This window comes from Indicator indicator, chromosome 1, assembly GCF_027791375.1.
Source record: "Indicator indicator isolate 239-I01 chromosome 1, UM_Iind_1.1, whole genome shotgun sequence".
Lineage (NCBI taxonomy): Eukaryota > Metazoa > Chordata > Aves > Piciformes > Indicatoridae > Indicator > Indicator indicator.
Window position 1 is genome coordinate 130,222,406 of NC_072010.1, and position 16,214 is coordinate 130,238,619.

At 52.5% G+C, this 16,214-nt stretch overlaps 1 protein-coding gene across 1 annotated transcript in view; it reads right to left on the minus strand.

Moving 5' to 3' along the window:
• Window positions 1-16,214, minus strand: part of NHS (NHS actin remodeling regulator) — a 222,912-nt gene that overhangs the window by 130,515 nt on the left and 76,183 nt on the right. The window lies entirely within an intron of this gene.

Genomic DNA, 16,214 nt, shown 5'->3' on the forward strand with positions numbered 1-16,214 from the left:
CCAGGGAGGCTGTGGATGCCTCCTGCCTGGAGGTGTTCCAGGCCAGGCTGGATGAGACCTTGAGCAGCCTGGGCTGGTGGGAGGTGTCCCTGGGCATGGCAGTGGGCTGGAACTGGATGATCTTCAAGGTCCCTTCCAACCCACCCCATTCTCTGAATCCTGCTCTGGCAGGGGGCTTGGACTGGATGATCTCTGGAGGTTCCTTCCAACCCCTAACAAGATTCTGTGATGCTGTATTTTGACATCTGATGGGCATGGAGGTTAATTAAAAAGCAACTGAAGACACTCTTGGAAGGCAATTCCACTTACCCTGCTCTGCAAGCCTTGCATTGCTTTTGCCCTGGGGACTTAAAATGCAGGGCAGGAGGTTTAGTTGAAGATGGCTCTGGCCTCTCCAGGAGCACAGCAGTTAGCACAGGAGCTCCCCTGCCCTGCTGACAGAGCTGCCATGGGCTCCTTTCCACCTCCCATTTCAAACAAGAGCCAGGAACCCAGGGCTGGGGAGAGTGCAGGGTGACATTTCTCTGTACTTACCATGTTGCCTAGTAGATATTTTCATCATGATGGGAAACAATCAATCTGCCACTTTATTCTTCCCTTCCTGTTCTCTGTTTCTGTAGAGCCCCCAGGAAGAGCAAGGTCCCTTCAGACCTCCACACACTTACTACCTTTCTTGACACTGATGTCTCACCTGCAGCCACAAGCTGAGAAATGTCAATCTTTGCCTGACTGACAAAGGGGAATGGGGGACTCAGGCAGCTGATCTTTGGCTCATTTCCTCCACACAGGCTACAGTCAGTGTGGAAAAAAAGAATTTAAAGAATCCCTACTCTGGGTTTTAGATGATGAGTACACAAGAAGTAAGAGATGTCCTGACTTCCTGGAGGAGGAAAGACAAACTCTCCAGTCTGCCAAAGAGCAGAATCATCACATACAGGACAATTTACCTTCCTCATCAAGAAGAAATACATTCTGAGCACTGGGGGTTGTTTCTCCAATGCCAAAAAAAAAAAAAAAAAAGGTACCAACAGCCTTAACTATGACACTCTCAAAAAAAAAAAAAAAAAAGGTACTCTACAGCCTTAACTATGGCAGTTCAAAGAATCCCAGAGTGGCTCAGGTTGGAAGGCACCTCAGAGCTCAGCTCCTCCAACCTCCCCCCATGCCCAGGGACACCTCTCAACCAGACTCAGCTGCTCAAAGCCTGAACACCCCCAGGCAGGAGGCAGCCACAGCCTCCCTGGGCAGCCTGTGCCAGACTCTCACCACCCTCACACTCAACAACTTCTTCCTCAGCTCCACTCTAACCCTGCTCTGCCTCAGCTTCAAACCATTCCCCCTTGGCCTGGCTCCAGACCCCCTCAGCAAAAGTCTCTTTGCAGCCTTCCTGCAGGATCCCTTCAGGTCCTGGCAGGCAGCTCTGAGGTGCCCCTGGAGCCTTCTCCTCTGCAGGCTGCACACCCCCAGCTCCCTCAGCCTGTGCTCACAGCAGAGCTGCTCCAGCCCTTGCATCATCTTTGTGGCCTCCTCTGGACTCTCTCCAGCAGCTCTGTGTCCTTCTCCTGCTGGGGACCCCAGAGCTGGAGGCAGGATTGGAGGTGAGGTCTGAGCAGAGCAGAGCCAAGGAGCAGAATCCCCTCCCCTGCCCTGCTGCCCACACTCCTCTGGCTGCAAGCCCAGCACACAGCTGCCTGCTGGGCTGCAGGAGGGCACTCCTGGGGAGCTGCTCAGCACCCAGCACCCCCAAGGCTCTTTCTTCAGAGCTGCTCTCAACCCACTCTGCACCCAGCCTGGATTTGTGCCTGGTCAGCCACTGACCAAAGCAGCTCTGTGAAGAAAACCCAAGACCCTGCAGGAGGTCTGATGCCTTCCAACGTTTTCTCCTTTAATGACTAAGGGCAGCTCAAGTATTGCTCCACTTTGAGTACATCAGTTTTGGCCTTGGGTTTTCTGGTGCCAAGGTATCCTCTGAGTTACAAACCCCCCTCATGCCTCTGAGGTACCAACAGGCTTGGAAAAATGGATATGGCCTCACTGTCCACTGACAGCCTCCATTCATGTCACTGAGCAAGGAAGGTGATGTAAGAAAAGGTAAGGGAGGTACTAAAGCACCTTGAGTCCAGCAGGAAACCTTCAAGCTCAAAGTGGCACTCTGGCTGCTGTCCCACAGCCCCCAGCAGAGGTCAAGAGCCGAAGCAGGAAATTAGAGGGGAGCAGAATTGACATCTGGCATAGGAAACCTTTAGGGGATGTGGCATGGGAACACCTGGAGAGGCTGATTAAGGACAGGCAGCACACATTTAGACATGGGAGGTCAGGCTTCACTAACCTGCTGGGCAGCTTTGAAGATAATGGTGCCAGAGCAGAGAAGGAAAACATGACAGATGCTGCACAGCACCCCCAGGTCACATCCTGCAAACAGAGTTTTGATGAGGTTCAGCCCCAGAGATGACTAATGGAGGTAAACAGGTAGTGATGGATTGCAAAGGAAAGGAGGGAACTGGCTGTGGAGTAAGAGAGAAAAGCAGGTACTGGGTGGGACAAGGGTGCTGAAAGAGGAGCCCAGATCGACAAGGGCTGTCCCAGACACTGCTTCTGTGTCAGCACCTTCACACAAAAATGCCCTCATGACTTGATGACACTACCTTTGGTCAGGGCTCTTGCACCACTGACAGGTTGAGGGAGCTGGGGGTATGCAGCCTGCAGGAGAGAAGGCTCCTGGCAGACCTCAGAGCAGCCTGCCAGGACCTGAAGGGGCTCCAAGAAGGCTGCAGAGGGACTGTGCCCAAAGGGCTGCAGGGACAGGAGCAGGGACAAGGGTTTGAAAGGAGAGCAGAGCAGATTGAGATTGGATGTGAGGAACAAATTGTGCAGCAGGAGGCTGCTGCAACACTGCAAGAGGTTGGCCTCCAGGGAGGGAGCTGAGGCCCCATGGCTGGAGATGATGAAGGGGAGGCTGGAGAAGGCTGTGAGCAAGCTGCTCTAGTGGAGGATGTCCCTGCTGAGTGCAGGGGGTTGGACTGGATGAGCTTCGGTGGTGTCTCCCAATACAGACCACTCTATGATTCCATGGCAGTGATGAACAATGGCGTCCAGAGTTCCTTCTAGTTGCCAATACAGACTATGTGCTTGCACACAGATGTCCAAGAGCCTCTTCACACAGGGCTGGAGCTCTCATGTGAGGAAACAAATCTAGGCTGAGCACAGTCAGTGCACAAGAATTTGGTTCACTCAGCAAACACAGCTCAGCACAAAAGGCACTAAATCAACGAATCCCTAAAGCAGGAATCAGGCAAAGCTCTATATGCTCAGTACCACAATGACAGCACTCTTTGTAGAGGTAAAAAGGTTTTATGGGTTGTAGTGGGGGAAAAAAACATAATTAAATCCACCAATATATGGCAGAACATCAGAGAAATGGGGGGGAGGGAAGGAAGAAATGGGGGGACGGGGGAAAGAAATGGGGAAAAAAAGAAATGGGGGGGAAAAAAGAAAGAAATGGGGGGAAAAAGAAAGAAATGGGGGAAAAGAGAAAGAAATGGGGGGGAAGAAAGAAATGGGGGGAAGAAAGAAATGGGGGGGAAGAAAGAAATGGGGGGGAAGAAAGAAATGGGGGTGGAAAGAAAGAAATGTGGGGGAAAGAAAGAAATTGGGGGAAAAGAAAGGAATGGGGGAAAAGAAAGAAATGGGGGAAAAGAAAGAAATGGGGGAAAAAGAAAGAAATGGGGGAAAAAAGGAAGAAATGGGGGAAAAAAGGAAGAAATGGGAGAAAGAGGAATAGGGGAAAGAGAAAGGAATGGGGGAAGAAGAAAAATTGGGGGGTGGGAAGGAAAGAATAGGGGGGGGAAAGTCAGAAATGGGATAGAGTCCTGTGTTAGTAGAGACACAGCAATGCCAAGTGGAAAGCAATGCCTTGCTCTGGAGGTGCAGGCTCCACAGATGCTCTCCATTAGTCCCAGCATCACAGGCAGAGTGTTATTGCCTGAGAGGCTGCAAGAGCAGTTCAAGAAAAAGTGAAAGCAGATCTTGGCTCCTAGCAGCCCTAACTGCTGAGGTGGGTGAAGCCAGAGCCATGCTGTGCTCATTCTCACTGGAAAAGAGAAGACTTTGATGTCACCAAGGAGATTTCCAAACCCCTGCAAGGAGCTGACCAAGGTAACCTCTCCCAAGCTGAGATGGAGAAGCAGGGGACGAGGAAGGGATGGTAAAAGAGGCTGCAAACATCTCATATATCATAACTGGGAGTAAAGAGGGGAAGCTGTCAGGCAGCACTGCCTCAGCTGAAGGGTAAGAAACATGTGGAAGAAGTTAGCAGGAGGGGCAGCTGAAACAAAGGCTGCACCACACCAGCTCAGAAGACACCTGGGCTTGTTTCAAGAGGAGAGAGGGGGCTGAGGATGCCTGTGAGAGCCAGAAGGCTGGGGTGAGGATGTGCTGCAAAAGGGGAGGTGTGCTGAGCCAGGTCAAGGGGGCCTCAAACCATGCACACTGCAAAGCAAAATGCCCTCTGCAACTGCCACAGCCACTCCCTGGAGGCACAGTGAGAAGAGCTCCACATGCACCTTCCCCACTGCAGCTGAGAAGAGTTCTTCTCCCAAACACCTCAAGGCTACCAATAGCTAATGGCTGTAATGAGTCAGAAATGAGCTACAGCATCAATGTACCCTGGTGGCCAAGAAGGCCAAGGGCATCCAAGGGCTGTGGGGAGTAGGTCAAGAGAGGTTCTCCTGCCCCTCTGCTCTGCCCTGAGGAGGCCACATCTGGAATCTTGTGTCCAGGGCAGTGTGGGGAAGACAGAGCCAGGCTCTGCTCAGGGCTGGCCAAGGACAGCACAAGGGGCACTGGGTGCCAGCTGGAGCAGAGGAGGTGCCAGGGCAAGAGAAGGGAAAGCTTCTTGCCTGTGAAGGTGGCAGAGGGCTGGAGTAGGCTCCCCAGAGAGGTTGTGGAGTCTCCTTGTCTGGAGCCATTGCAAAGCCCCCTGGCTGTGTTCCTGTGTGAGCTGCCCTGGGTGCTGCTGCTCTGGCAGGGGGCTTGGATGGCTGCTCTCTGGAGGTCCCTTCCAAGCCTTCACACTCTGTGATGCTCTCACCACAGTTCCCATCACTAACAACTGCTCATTCCCAGATAGGAAGAAGGATAACCACACAGACATCTCTACATACCTAGCTCCAGACTAGGAATCTATTATGAAAAAAAAAACAAGAACCCAGGAGGATCAGAGTTTATTATTCCACACTGGCACAGCAACTGGCAGAGAAACAAATCATCTCCTCCCCACGGCAGAAGCACCTGGAACCACCTGGTTCTGATAGAAACAAGGGCCCTGCTGAAAGACAGCCTGGGGCTGGGGGCTTGGAGGCTTCCCCTTCCCACTGCTCTCTAAATCATCTAGTCCCAGAATAGCGCAGCAGGTTTCACCAGGATATTTTCCCCTCCAAGCAGCCTCCACAGCTTTTTTAATGAAGGAAATATAGCTTGGGTGAATTATCATAGAATCACAGAATCATAGAATCAAGAAGGCTGGAAGAGACCTCAAAGATCATCGAGTCCAACCTGTCACCCTACACCTCATGCCTATCTAAACCATGGCACCAAGTGCCACGTCCAATCCCCTCTTGAACACCTCCAGGGATGGTGACTCCACCACCTCCCTGGGCAGCACATTCCAATGGCCAACCACTCTCTCTGTGAAGAACTTTCTCCTCACCTCCAGCCTACACCTCTCCTGGCGCAGCTTGAGACTGTGTCCTCTTGTTCTGGTGCTGGCTGCCTGGGAGAAGAGACCAAACCCCTCCTGGCTACAACCTCCCTTCAGGTAGTTGTAGACAGCAATGAGGTCTCCCCTGAGCTTCCTCTTCTCCAGGCTGAACACCCCCAGCTCCCTCAGCCTCTCCTCATAGGGCTTGTGCTCAAGGCCTCTCCCCAGCTTCGTTGCCCTTCTCTGGACATGCTCCAGCAATTCAACATCTTTCCTAAACTGAGGGGCCCAGAACTGGACACAGGACTCAAGGTGTGGCCTAACCAGTGCTGTGTACAGGGGTACAATGACCTCCCTGCTCCTGCTGGCCACACCATGCCTGATGCAGGCCAGGATGCCATTGGCTCTCTTGGCCACCTGGGCACACTGCTGGCTCATGTTCACGCTGCTGTCAACCAGTACCCCCAGGTCCCTTTCTGCCTGGCTGCTCTCCAGCCACTCTGACCCCAGCCTGTAGCTCTGCATGGGGTTGTTGTGGCCAAAGTGCAGCACCCGGCACTTGGATTTGTTGAATGCCATCCTGTTGGACTCTGCCCATCTGTCCAGCCTGTCAAGGTCCCTCTGCAGAGCCCTTCTACCTTCTAACAGATCAACACCTGCTCCCAGCTTGGTGTCATCTGCAAATTTACTGATGATGGACTCAGTCCCCTCATCCAGATCATCAATAAAGATATTGAACAGGATGGGGCCCAGCACTGATCCCTGGGGGACACCACTAGTGACAGGCTGCCAGCTGGATGTGGCACCATTCACCACCACTCTCTGGGCTCGGCCCTCCAGCCAGTTCCTAACCCAGCACAGAGTGCTGCTGTCCAAGCCATGGGCTGACAGCTTGGCCAGGAGTTTGCTGTGGGGGACAGTGTCAAAGGCCTTGCTGAAGTCCAGGTAGACTACATCCACAGCCTTTCCTACGTCCACCAGGCTGGTCACCTGATCATAGAAGGAGATCAGGTTGGTGAGACAGGACCTGCCCTTCCTAAATCCATGTTGGCTGGGCCTGATTCCTTGGCCATCCTTCAGGTATGCAGTGATTGCCCCCAAGACAATCTGCTCCATGATTTTCCCTGGCACTGAGGTCAGGCTGACAGGCCTGTAGTTCCCAGGTTCTTCTGTCCGTCCCTTCTTGTGGATGGGTGTCACATTGGCCAGTTTCCAGTCTTCTGGGACCTCTCCAGTGAGCCAGGACTGGTGGAAAATGATGGAGAGAGGCTTGGCCAGCTCATCTGCCAGCTCTTTCAGCACCCTAGGATGAATCCCATCAGGTCCCATGGACTTGTGAATATCCAAGTGACTCAACAAGTCTCGAACTAATTCCACATGGATTTCAGGAGTACAACACTGCTCCTTGACCCCATCGACCAGTTCAGGAGGCCAGTTATCCTGAAGTCCTCCTGCCTTACTGTTGAAAATGGAGGCAAAGAAGGTATTTAGAATCTCAGCCTTCTCCTCACCCTTAGTTACAATGTTACCCTCCACGCCCAATAAAGAGTGGAGGCTCCTCTTGCCCTTCTTTTTAGCATTAATATATTTATAAAAATGCTTTTTGTTGTCCTTCATGGAAGCGGCCAGTTTAATTTCTAACTGTGCTTTTGCCTCTCTAATTTTTCTTCTACATGATCTAACAACATCCTTAAACATATCACTAGTTGCCTCCCCCCCCTTTCCAAAGGCGATAAACCCTCTTTTTTTCCCCTTAAATCCTTCAGGAGCTCCTTGTTCATCCAGGCCGGTCGTCTTCCCCGCCGGCTCGTCTTACGGCATGTGGGAACTGCCAGTTCCTGTGCCTTTAGGAGCTCCTGTTTGAAGTAGGTCCAACCGTCCTGGACCCCTTTCTTCTTAAGGGCTGTTACCCAGGGAACTTTCCGAATAAGTTGCCTGAACAACCTGAAGTTTGCCCTCCAAAAGTCCAAAGTGAGGGTTCTGTTACTGCTCCTCCCTATTTCCCTGCATATTGAAAACTCCACTATCTCATGGTCACTGCACCCTAGACAGCCTCCAACCATCACATCTCCCACCAGCCCTTCTCTATTTGAGAACAGCAGATCAAGCAGAGCCTTACCTCTTGTAGGTTCACCTAAGAGCTGCATTAGGAAGTTGTCATCCATGCACTCTAGGAACCTTCTGGACTGTCTCCTCTCTGCTGAATTAAGTTCCCAGCAGATGTCTGGTAGGTTAAAGTCCCCCACAACGACAAGGTCTGATGATCTTGAGACAGCTTCCATCTGCTTATAGAATATCTCATCGGCCTCCTCGTCCTGGTTGGGTGGTCTATAACAGACTCCTACCAGGATGTCAGTTTTGTGCGGCCTCCCTCTGATTTTAACCCACAAGCATTCAACCCTTTCATCTGCAACCTCAAGCTCTGAGGCATCAAAGGATTCCCTAATATACAGGGCCACCCCTCCTCCTCTTCTCCCTTGCCTGTCTCTCCTAAAGAGCTTATAACCCCCCAGTGCAGTACTCCAATTGTGAGAATCGTCCCACCATGTTTCTGTGATGGCAACTACATCATAGTTCTCCTGGTGAACCAAGAGTTCCAGTTCATCTTGTTTGTTGCCCAATACTGCGTGCATTGGTGTACATGCACTTCAGCTGGGCTGCTGATTTCACCAGTTTGTGTGGTCCTCCCTCCTTTTCAGGGAGACTGGTATCCACACCCACCCCCTTCAGACCTAGTTTAAAGCCCTCCCAATGAGTCCTGCCAACCCCAGTGCCAGCACCCTCTTACCCTTTCTAGATAAATTCAACCCATCTTGGTCCAGCAGGTCAGGTGCAGTAAGAGTTGCCCCGTGATCAAAGAAGCCAAAATTCTGCTGCTGGCACCATCTCCTAAGCCAACTGTTGATGGTGTGAGTTTTCCTGTTCCTCTCAGTGTACAGCACTGCTGCTGAGGGAACTGAGCAGAACACCACTTGAGCTCCTGCCCCGTCAATTGATTTCCCAAGGGCCTTAAATTCCTTTTTAATCTTCCTGGTGCTGCTCTTTTCAATTTCTTCACTTCCATTCCACATTAGTATCCCCCCAGAGCTCTGGGCAGGTGGAAAGAGTCCTGGTTATAACAAACTGTTTGCACCAAGTTTTTTGGTTTTGCTTCCCTACAGTAAGTGTCTATAAAAAGCTTTGACTTCCTTGTAAAGCAAATAAAAATGAAGCAGAGAAACGGAGCCTGCACATTCTTGCTGGCCAAGGACCACAGTGAGAGCCAAAACCTTATCAAAGTTTAAAGAAAAAAAAAAAAAAAAGAAGAAGTTAAACCCCCAAACAAACCAAGACAGATGCTTAGCTTAACCTGCAGTGGCACAGTATCCACATTGCTGACCCTTCCCATTTCCCTCACTGCTTTTTGGGGGCTTGGCTGTGCTACTATCTTGCCAGTTCACCCTTGGCAAAAGTCTCTTCCCAGCTTTCCTGTACCCCCTTCAGATACTGGAAGGCTGCCCTGAGGTCTCCCTGGAGCCTTCTCTTCTCCAGGCTGAACAGCCCCAACTCTCCCAGCCTGTCCCCACAGGGGAGGTTCTCCAGGTAAATCACATCACCTCATCCCATGAAATAAATGTCCCTAGACCCCTGAGCAGTGGCCCTGCAAGTACCTCCATGAGCTGAGCCCTAGGCTCTGCAGCTCAGCTGCAGTGCTCCCCTTACACTCCTCGTATCCTGTTGCACAGTAATGGCTTAGGGAAGGGATTTCCAGATCTCCGTCAGAAACCAATTTAGCCCTGAAGAAGCTGAATGAATTCTTGTCAGCTCAGCCTCCACTGATTGCATCAAAGACAAGGACCCAGTCAAGAAATCAGCAAGGCAAAATCCAGGCCTCCATGCTCCAGCTGCTTCCAGATTGTACATTTCTCGTGTCCTTCTTTGGATTAGCTCTTCCTGATCCAAAGGAACTGCTGAACAACTGAGAAGAAGGTCATCCCAGAAAACAAGAGCCCAATTCTGCTACCTGAAGTGATCCAAGTGGCCCAAGGAGAGGCACAGCTCACACAACTCTTGCTGTCAATAGATTCATTCAAGAGGAAGCTTGTCAAGCCCCAGTGACAATGTCTAGGGAACAAGGAAGCCTTAGTGTCCCTCTCCTCCTCCTTCCCCACTTGGGTCAGCCCTGCTCAGTGTGTCTGGTGGTGGCAATTAGCTTCCCCAGCTGCAGTGCACACACTCAGGGGGGCAGGCACTATACAAGCACTGTGGGAGCAGCTCTCCCAGCCCTTTAGGGTCCAGCACCTTGGGATCATGCAAATGAGTAGGACAGACCCAGCTGGGGGGAAGTGCAGAGAGGCAAATCAGCTTGCCCCAAATCCCAGGGTAAAGCCATGGCTTGGCCAGAGCTAGGACACCAGTCCCTACCTCCCAGTGTGCCTTTGCCACAACAGGAGTGTACTCACAGGAAAAAGAGATCCATGAGGAGGGACAAGGATTTTACGGGCCACTGGCACCACAGTCTCACAGTCTCACAGTATACCAGAGGCCGGAAGGGACCTCCAGAGAGCAGCCAGTCCAACCCCCTGCCAAAGCACCATCACTTAGGGTAGTCTGCACAGGAACACATCCAGAGAGATTCGGAAAGGCTGCAGAGAAGGAGACTCCACAAACCCCTGGGCAGGCTGCTCCAGGGCTCTGTCACCCTCACTGCAAAGAAGTTTCTCCTCATGTTCAGCTGAAACCTTCTCTGTTCAAGTTTGTCTCCATTGTTCCTTCTCTTATTCCTGTGCACCACCCAAAAGAGCCTGGCCCCCTCCACTTGACCCCCACCCCTCAGCTATTGATAGACATTGATCAGATCCCTCTCAGCCTTCTCTTCTCCACACTAACCAGCCCCAGGGCTCTCAGTCTCTCTCCACAGGGGAGATGCTCAAGTCCCCTAAGCATCCTTCCCTCACAAAGCATATCCCATCTTTGTTAAGGCCATCTCCCACCTCAGCTCCTCACCCAGCTCCAAGCTGGCACCTGGGTTGGCATCACTGGCACTGCAATGCCCCCAGGGAGCTGGGGCAGGTCTCCAAACCACTCTCAGGCAGGTCCTCTGGCAGACACTGCAGGGTTAATGCAGAGCCACATTCCCCTCTTTTCCTTGCTCAGGGCTCCCGAGGCTTGCTCCAAACCCGGGCTTCTGTGGATTTGGGGCAGAGGCGTTGCTCACGCCCTGGGCCAGCAGTCAGGGCTTGAGCTTTGCAGGTCAAACCTCTAGAGGTGGGAGATTTTCCCACCTCTTTGCTTTCCTCCTAAAGCGCTTCCTAACGACTTTTGCAAAGCCTGCAACGTGCAAGGTCTCCTCCCCTCGGCAGTCTCAACACTCAGCGGAGTCAGAGCCCTTCGCCTGCTCTCCACCCCAGCACCTGCAACCTCTGGCAGCTGCCTGCACTCCACAAGTCTCCGGGGTGAAGGGAGGTGGCTGGGAGTGGGGCAGCTGATGACGAAGCAGTGGAGAGACACAAGGATGCTGCCTGCTATGAGAAGCAGGTCAAAACCCAACCCTCACGCCCTGCCCGTCTGTGCCACACCGAGGCTTTCAGTGCCACCCTTCCGGGCAGACCTTCACATCCCTGCTCCTTCCAAGGCTTTGTTTGACAACAGCATAAACAGAAGCAGAAGGTGGGGTTGGAAAGGAGGACAGGAGGAAAAAAACCCACCAACGGTAAGTAGTCTTTTGTTTACACTGGGAGGAACAACGAAAGGATGAAGGGGAGGACCCAGCCTGACTGCTGGCAGGGAGGGGCATGACCTCCCCTGGCACCACCCAGCTCTGTCCCATGCACACACAAAGGAGCCGCAGTTAAATGAAGCCCTGAAGTTAAACGAAAAGCTCTGAAGCACCATGTAGGAAACGACACAGAGCCCTGGCACTGCTCTCTGCTTGCTATGGAGACAAACTCTTATTTTGGGAGCCAAAGGCATTTGACTGCCTCTGAATCTTCACTTGGCAGTAATGCACAGAAGTCATATTTCCTTTTTAAGGTGATTTTACTTGGAGCAGATGTCAGCACCTGAAAATAAATCCAAAACATACACAGGAAGGACATGGACCTGATGTAGAGGGTCCAGAGGAGGCAACAAAGATGATCAGAGAGCTGGAGCAGCTCTGCTACCAGGACAGGCTGAGGGAGCTGGGGGTGTTCAGCCTGCAGAAGAGAAGGCTCCAGGCAGAACTAAGAGAACATGAAGGGGGATACAAGAAGGCTGCAGAGGGACTGTGCCCAAACGGCTGCAGGGACAGGAGCAGGGACAAGGGTTTGAAAGGAGAGCAGAGCAGATTGAGATTGGATGTGAGGAACAAGTTGTGCAGCAGGAGGCTGCTGCAACACTGCAAGAGGTTGGCCAGGGAGGAAGCTGACGCCCCCTGGCTGGAGATGGTGAAGGGGAGGCTGGAGAAGGCTGTGAGCAAGCTGCTCTAGTGGAGGATGTCCCTGCTGAGTGCAGGGGGTTGGACTGGATGCCCTCTGGAGCTCCCTTCCAGCCCAACCCATTCCATGATGGCCTGTTTGTGACACTCAGTGCTCCACAGGTATTTAGCAGCTTGATGCAGAGGCCAGTGAACAATTTGCACACTGCTATGGTCAAGCCACTTTAAACTCCATCCCCAGCTGCCCTCCTGCTGAGGCTTCTGCCTCTGAAATGATAAAGTTTTAAAGCAAGTATTGCTTGTGCAGGAGAAAACAAAATAAAGGAGAAAGAACCCCCAAATCTATCTTGTTTTGTTTGTCAAATATTGGTCCATTGCTTCATTTCATAACCATTATGTGGGCTCCCCCCCAAAAAAAATTAAAATAAATAGAAGGAGAGAGCAGTGAATGCCAAACGTCTCAAAGAGATCAATTAAAGACCTGCCTAGGGCAGACTGAGCACTAAGACTCTGCACAAGCAGTTTCACTGACCTGCCTCTTGAACCTTGTGCTCTGGTAGCCACCTAACTTAATCTGCTTAGCATGGGAGTCAGCAGTGAATCAGATTCTTAAGCCATCATCAGTCTGTGCCAGGAGGAAAAAACAAACCCCACCAAGCAACATCAGCAGTATTTACTCTGGACATAAATCCTAACATCAGGAAGACAACACAGCAGTGGCACAAAGAAAAATGAATTAACAGCAAGTTTGATCCCCCTCATCCTCAGCCACAAGAGGAGAGGCTTACAGGTTATCCCAGCTACCACTGGAGGTTTGTAAGGCAATTTCCTCTGCTCCCTGAATGCTTATTTGCACAGAGATCCATCTCCACCTCCCCTATGTGACAAGGCTGTGCTGCCATGCAGCCAGACCCAGACAGAGGGGAGAGTGGAGTGAGGAGAAACTGAATGAAACATACAAGGGCAAGGGGAGAGTCTGGCATCTGGGAAAGAACAACCACAGGGAGCAGGATGGGTTGGGGACTGAGCTGTTGGAGAGCAGCAAAGGGGAAAGGGAGCTGGGGGTGCTGGTGGGCAGGAGGATGTCCCTGAGCCAGCAATGTGCCCTGGTGGCCAAGAAGGCCAAGGACATCCTGGGCTGCAGTAAAAGGGCTGTGGGGAGGAGGTCAGAGAGGTTCTCCTGTCCCTCTGCTCTGCCCTGCTAAGGCCATATCTGGAATCTTGTGTCCAGCTCTGGACCCCTCAGGTGAAGAAGGAGCTGAGGGAAGTGCTGGAGAGAGTCCATGGCAGAGCCCCCAAGCTGCTGCAGGCAGTGGAAGATCTCCCTGTGAGGCCAGGCTGAGGCAGCTGGGGCTTGGAGCTGGGAGCAGAGGAGCCTGAGGGCTGCCCTCAGTGCTGGGGAGAAAGATGTGCAGGGCAGTGTGGGGAGGACAGAGCCAGGCTCTGCTCAGGGCTGGCCAAGGCCAGCACAAGGGGCACTGGGTGCCAGCTGGAGCAGAGGAGGTGCCAGGGCAAGAGAAGGGAAAGCTTTTTGCCTGTGAGGGTGGCAGAGGGCTGGAGCAGGCTGCCCAGAGAGGTTGTGGAGTCTCCTTGTCTGGAGCCATTGCAAAGCCCCCTGGCTGTGTTCCTGTGTGAGCTGCTCTGGGTGCTGCTGCTCTGGCAGGGGGCTTGGACTCTCTTTCTAACCCAAAGGTGACAGCAAAGGAGAGGATATATTAATGCCAGGAGACAAAGAATATCTTGTGAGTGACGAGGAAAGTCCTGTAATAGAGTGGAAAGCACAGACAAGACTCATGCAGAGAGATGCTCTCTTTACATCCCCTAAAACAATGCCCATGCTGCAGGCCAAACCTTTGCTCCACAGGGTCTCAAGGAAGGGAAGAAAGAGGCAAAGAAGACCTGGAGCTTCCCTAGCAGCTGGCAATGTGGGTGCTGTGCCTTTCAGGAGCTGCAGAACTGGGATCCAAGCATTAATTCCTCTCAGCCATGCTGCAGAGCCAGATCCCAGCTCCAGCTCAGTGCTGCCCAGCAGAGCAGCTGCACTCCAGGGAGCATCTCCCCTGCATGTCCCTGAGCTGCCAGCTCACAGCACCATCACCCAGACAGCCCAAAGCGAGGCCAGCACAATGGGGAGGCTCACACTGACCTGCTCAACAACATGTTCTGCAGGCACAGAAAGCTGGGGAGGGAATTCTTAGGGTGTCAGGAAGGGACAGGACTGGGGGGAATGGAGCAAAATTGGAATGGGTTTAGGTTGGATTGGAAGGGACCTCCAGAGGGCATCCAGTCCAACCCCCCCCTGCAGTCAGCAGGGACATCCAGCAGGGCTGGAGCTGTTCTGCTCTGAGGACAGACTGAGAGAGTTGGGGTTGTGCAGTCTGGAAGGGAGAAGGCTCCCAGGAGACCTTCTGGTGGCCTTCCAGGATCTGAAGGGAGCTACAGGAAAGCAGGGGAGGCACTTTTTGGGGTGTCAGGGAGTGATAGGACTGAGGGGAATGGAGCAAAACTAGAAGTGGGGAGATTGAGATTGGATGTTAGGAAGAAGTTGTTCCCCATGAGGGTGGTGAGAGACTGGCACAGGCTGCCCAGGGAAGTGGTGGAAGCCTCATCCCTGGAGGTTTTTGCAGCCAGGCTGGATGTGGCTGTGAGCAACCTGCTGTGGTGTGAGGTGTCCCTGCCCATGGCAGGGGGGTTGGAACTGGCTGGGCCTTGAGGTCCCTTCCAGCCCTGACAGTTCTATGATTCTGTGAAATCCAACAAGGAAAGGCAACTGCAGAATGCATCTCCAGCCTCATCTCATCTCCCATCAGTAGCTCTATATGCTTGAAGCATTTTGATGAGCTTCCTGAAGTGCTTGCCTGGATAAAATGGCCATCAAACACCAGTACAATGCAAGCTTCAAGCCTCTTGCCTCAGCTTTGGACCCCAAATGCTCTATGTAATGTGGCAGGAGGACCCCCAAACAGATCAACTCAGGAAACACAGAATGGCTCAGGCTGGCAGGGACCTCAGAGCTCAGCTCCTCCAACCTCCCCACCATGCCCAGGGACACCTCTCAACCAGACTCAGCTGCTCAAAGCCTGAACAACTCCAGGGAGGAGACATCCACAACTTCCCCGGGCAGCAGAAGAGCTGGGACTAGCTACCAGTCTATGGTGGAATATTGATCCTTATAATTATTGATCCAGAGTAGAATGGTCTTGACTCTTTATAGCTATGAACCTCAAAGAAGAGATAGGAAAGAGTCAGCTGGCAAAACTGTGCCCTCTGAGCTGCACAGCTGAGCCCTGTTCCACCACTGCCCAGCCTTATGTGTGTGTGCCAACACAGAGAGCAGAATGCTTTGCCCACAGACCTGAGCCTTAGAGCAGTAGCTTCTACTAAGAATAAAGTAGGAGTCATGTGAGACATTAAAAGAGGGCAATGAAGCACAGAAACCTAGGCTCAGCTTCTCAGGAAAGCAGTGCCTCAGCAGAAGAGGGACCTGGAGCTGCTGGGGCAGGACCAGAGCAGGGTCACATGCTCAGAGGGCTGCAGAACCTCCCCTGTGGGGACAGCCTGAGAGAGTTGGGGCTGTTCAGCCTGGAGAATAGAAGGATCCAGGGAGACCTTGGAAGAGCCTTCCAGAACCTGAAGGGGGCTACAAGAAAGCCAGGAAGGGACCTTTGCCAAGGGCTGGGAGTGATAGGATGAGAGGGAATGGATTGAAGCTTGAGGAGGGCAGATTGAGACTGGAGATGAGGAAGAAATTCTTCAGAGTGAGGCTGGTGAGACTCTGGCACAGGTTGCCCAGGGAGGCTGTGGCTGCCTCCTGCCTGGAGGTGTTCAAGGCCAGGCTGGATGAGACCTTGAGCAAGCTGGGCTGGTGGGAGGTGTCCCTGGGCATGGCAGGGGGCTGGAACTGGATGATCTTCAAGATCCCTTCCAGCCCAACCCATTCTATGAGCCTGTCACACATTTCTTCCCAGCAGCCTCCTTCAAGCAGCAGTGGGGGTGTCCCTGCTTGGGCACATCTAGGTGCCAAGGGATTCCACTCTTATCTCCCACACAACAAAGAGCCAGGGAAGGGGAGCACCAACAGGAGTGCCCAAGTTTGCCTTTCCCTGTTCCAAATGTCAG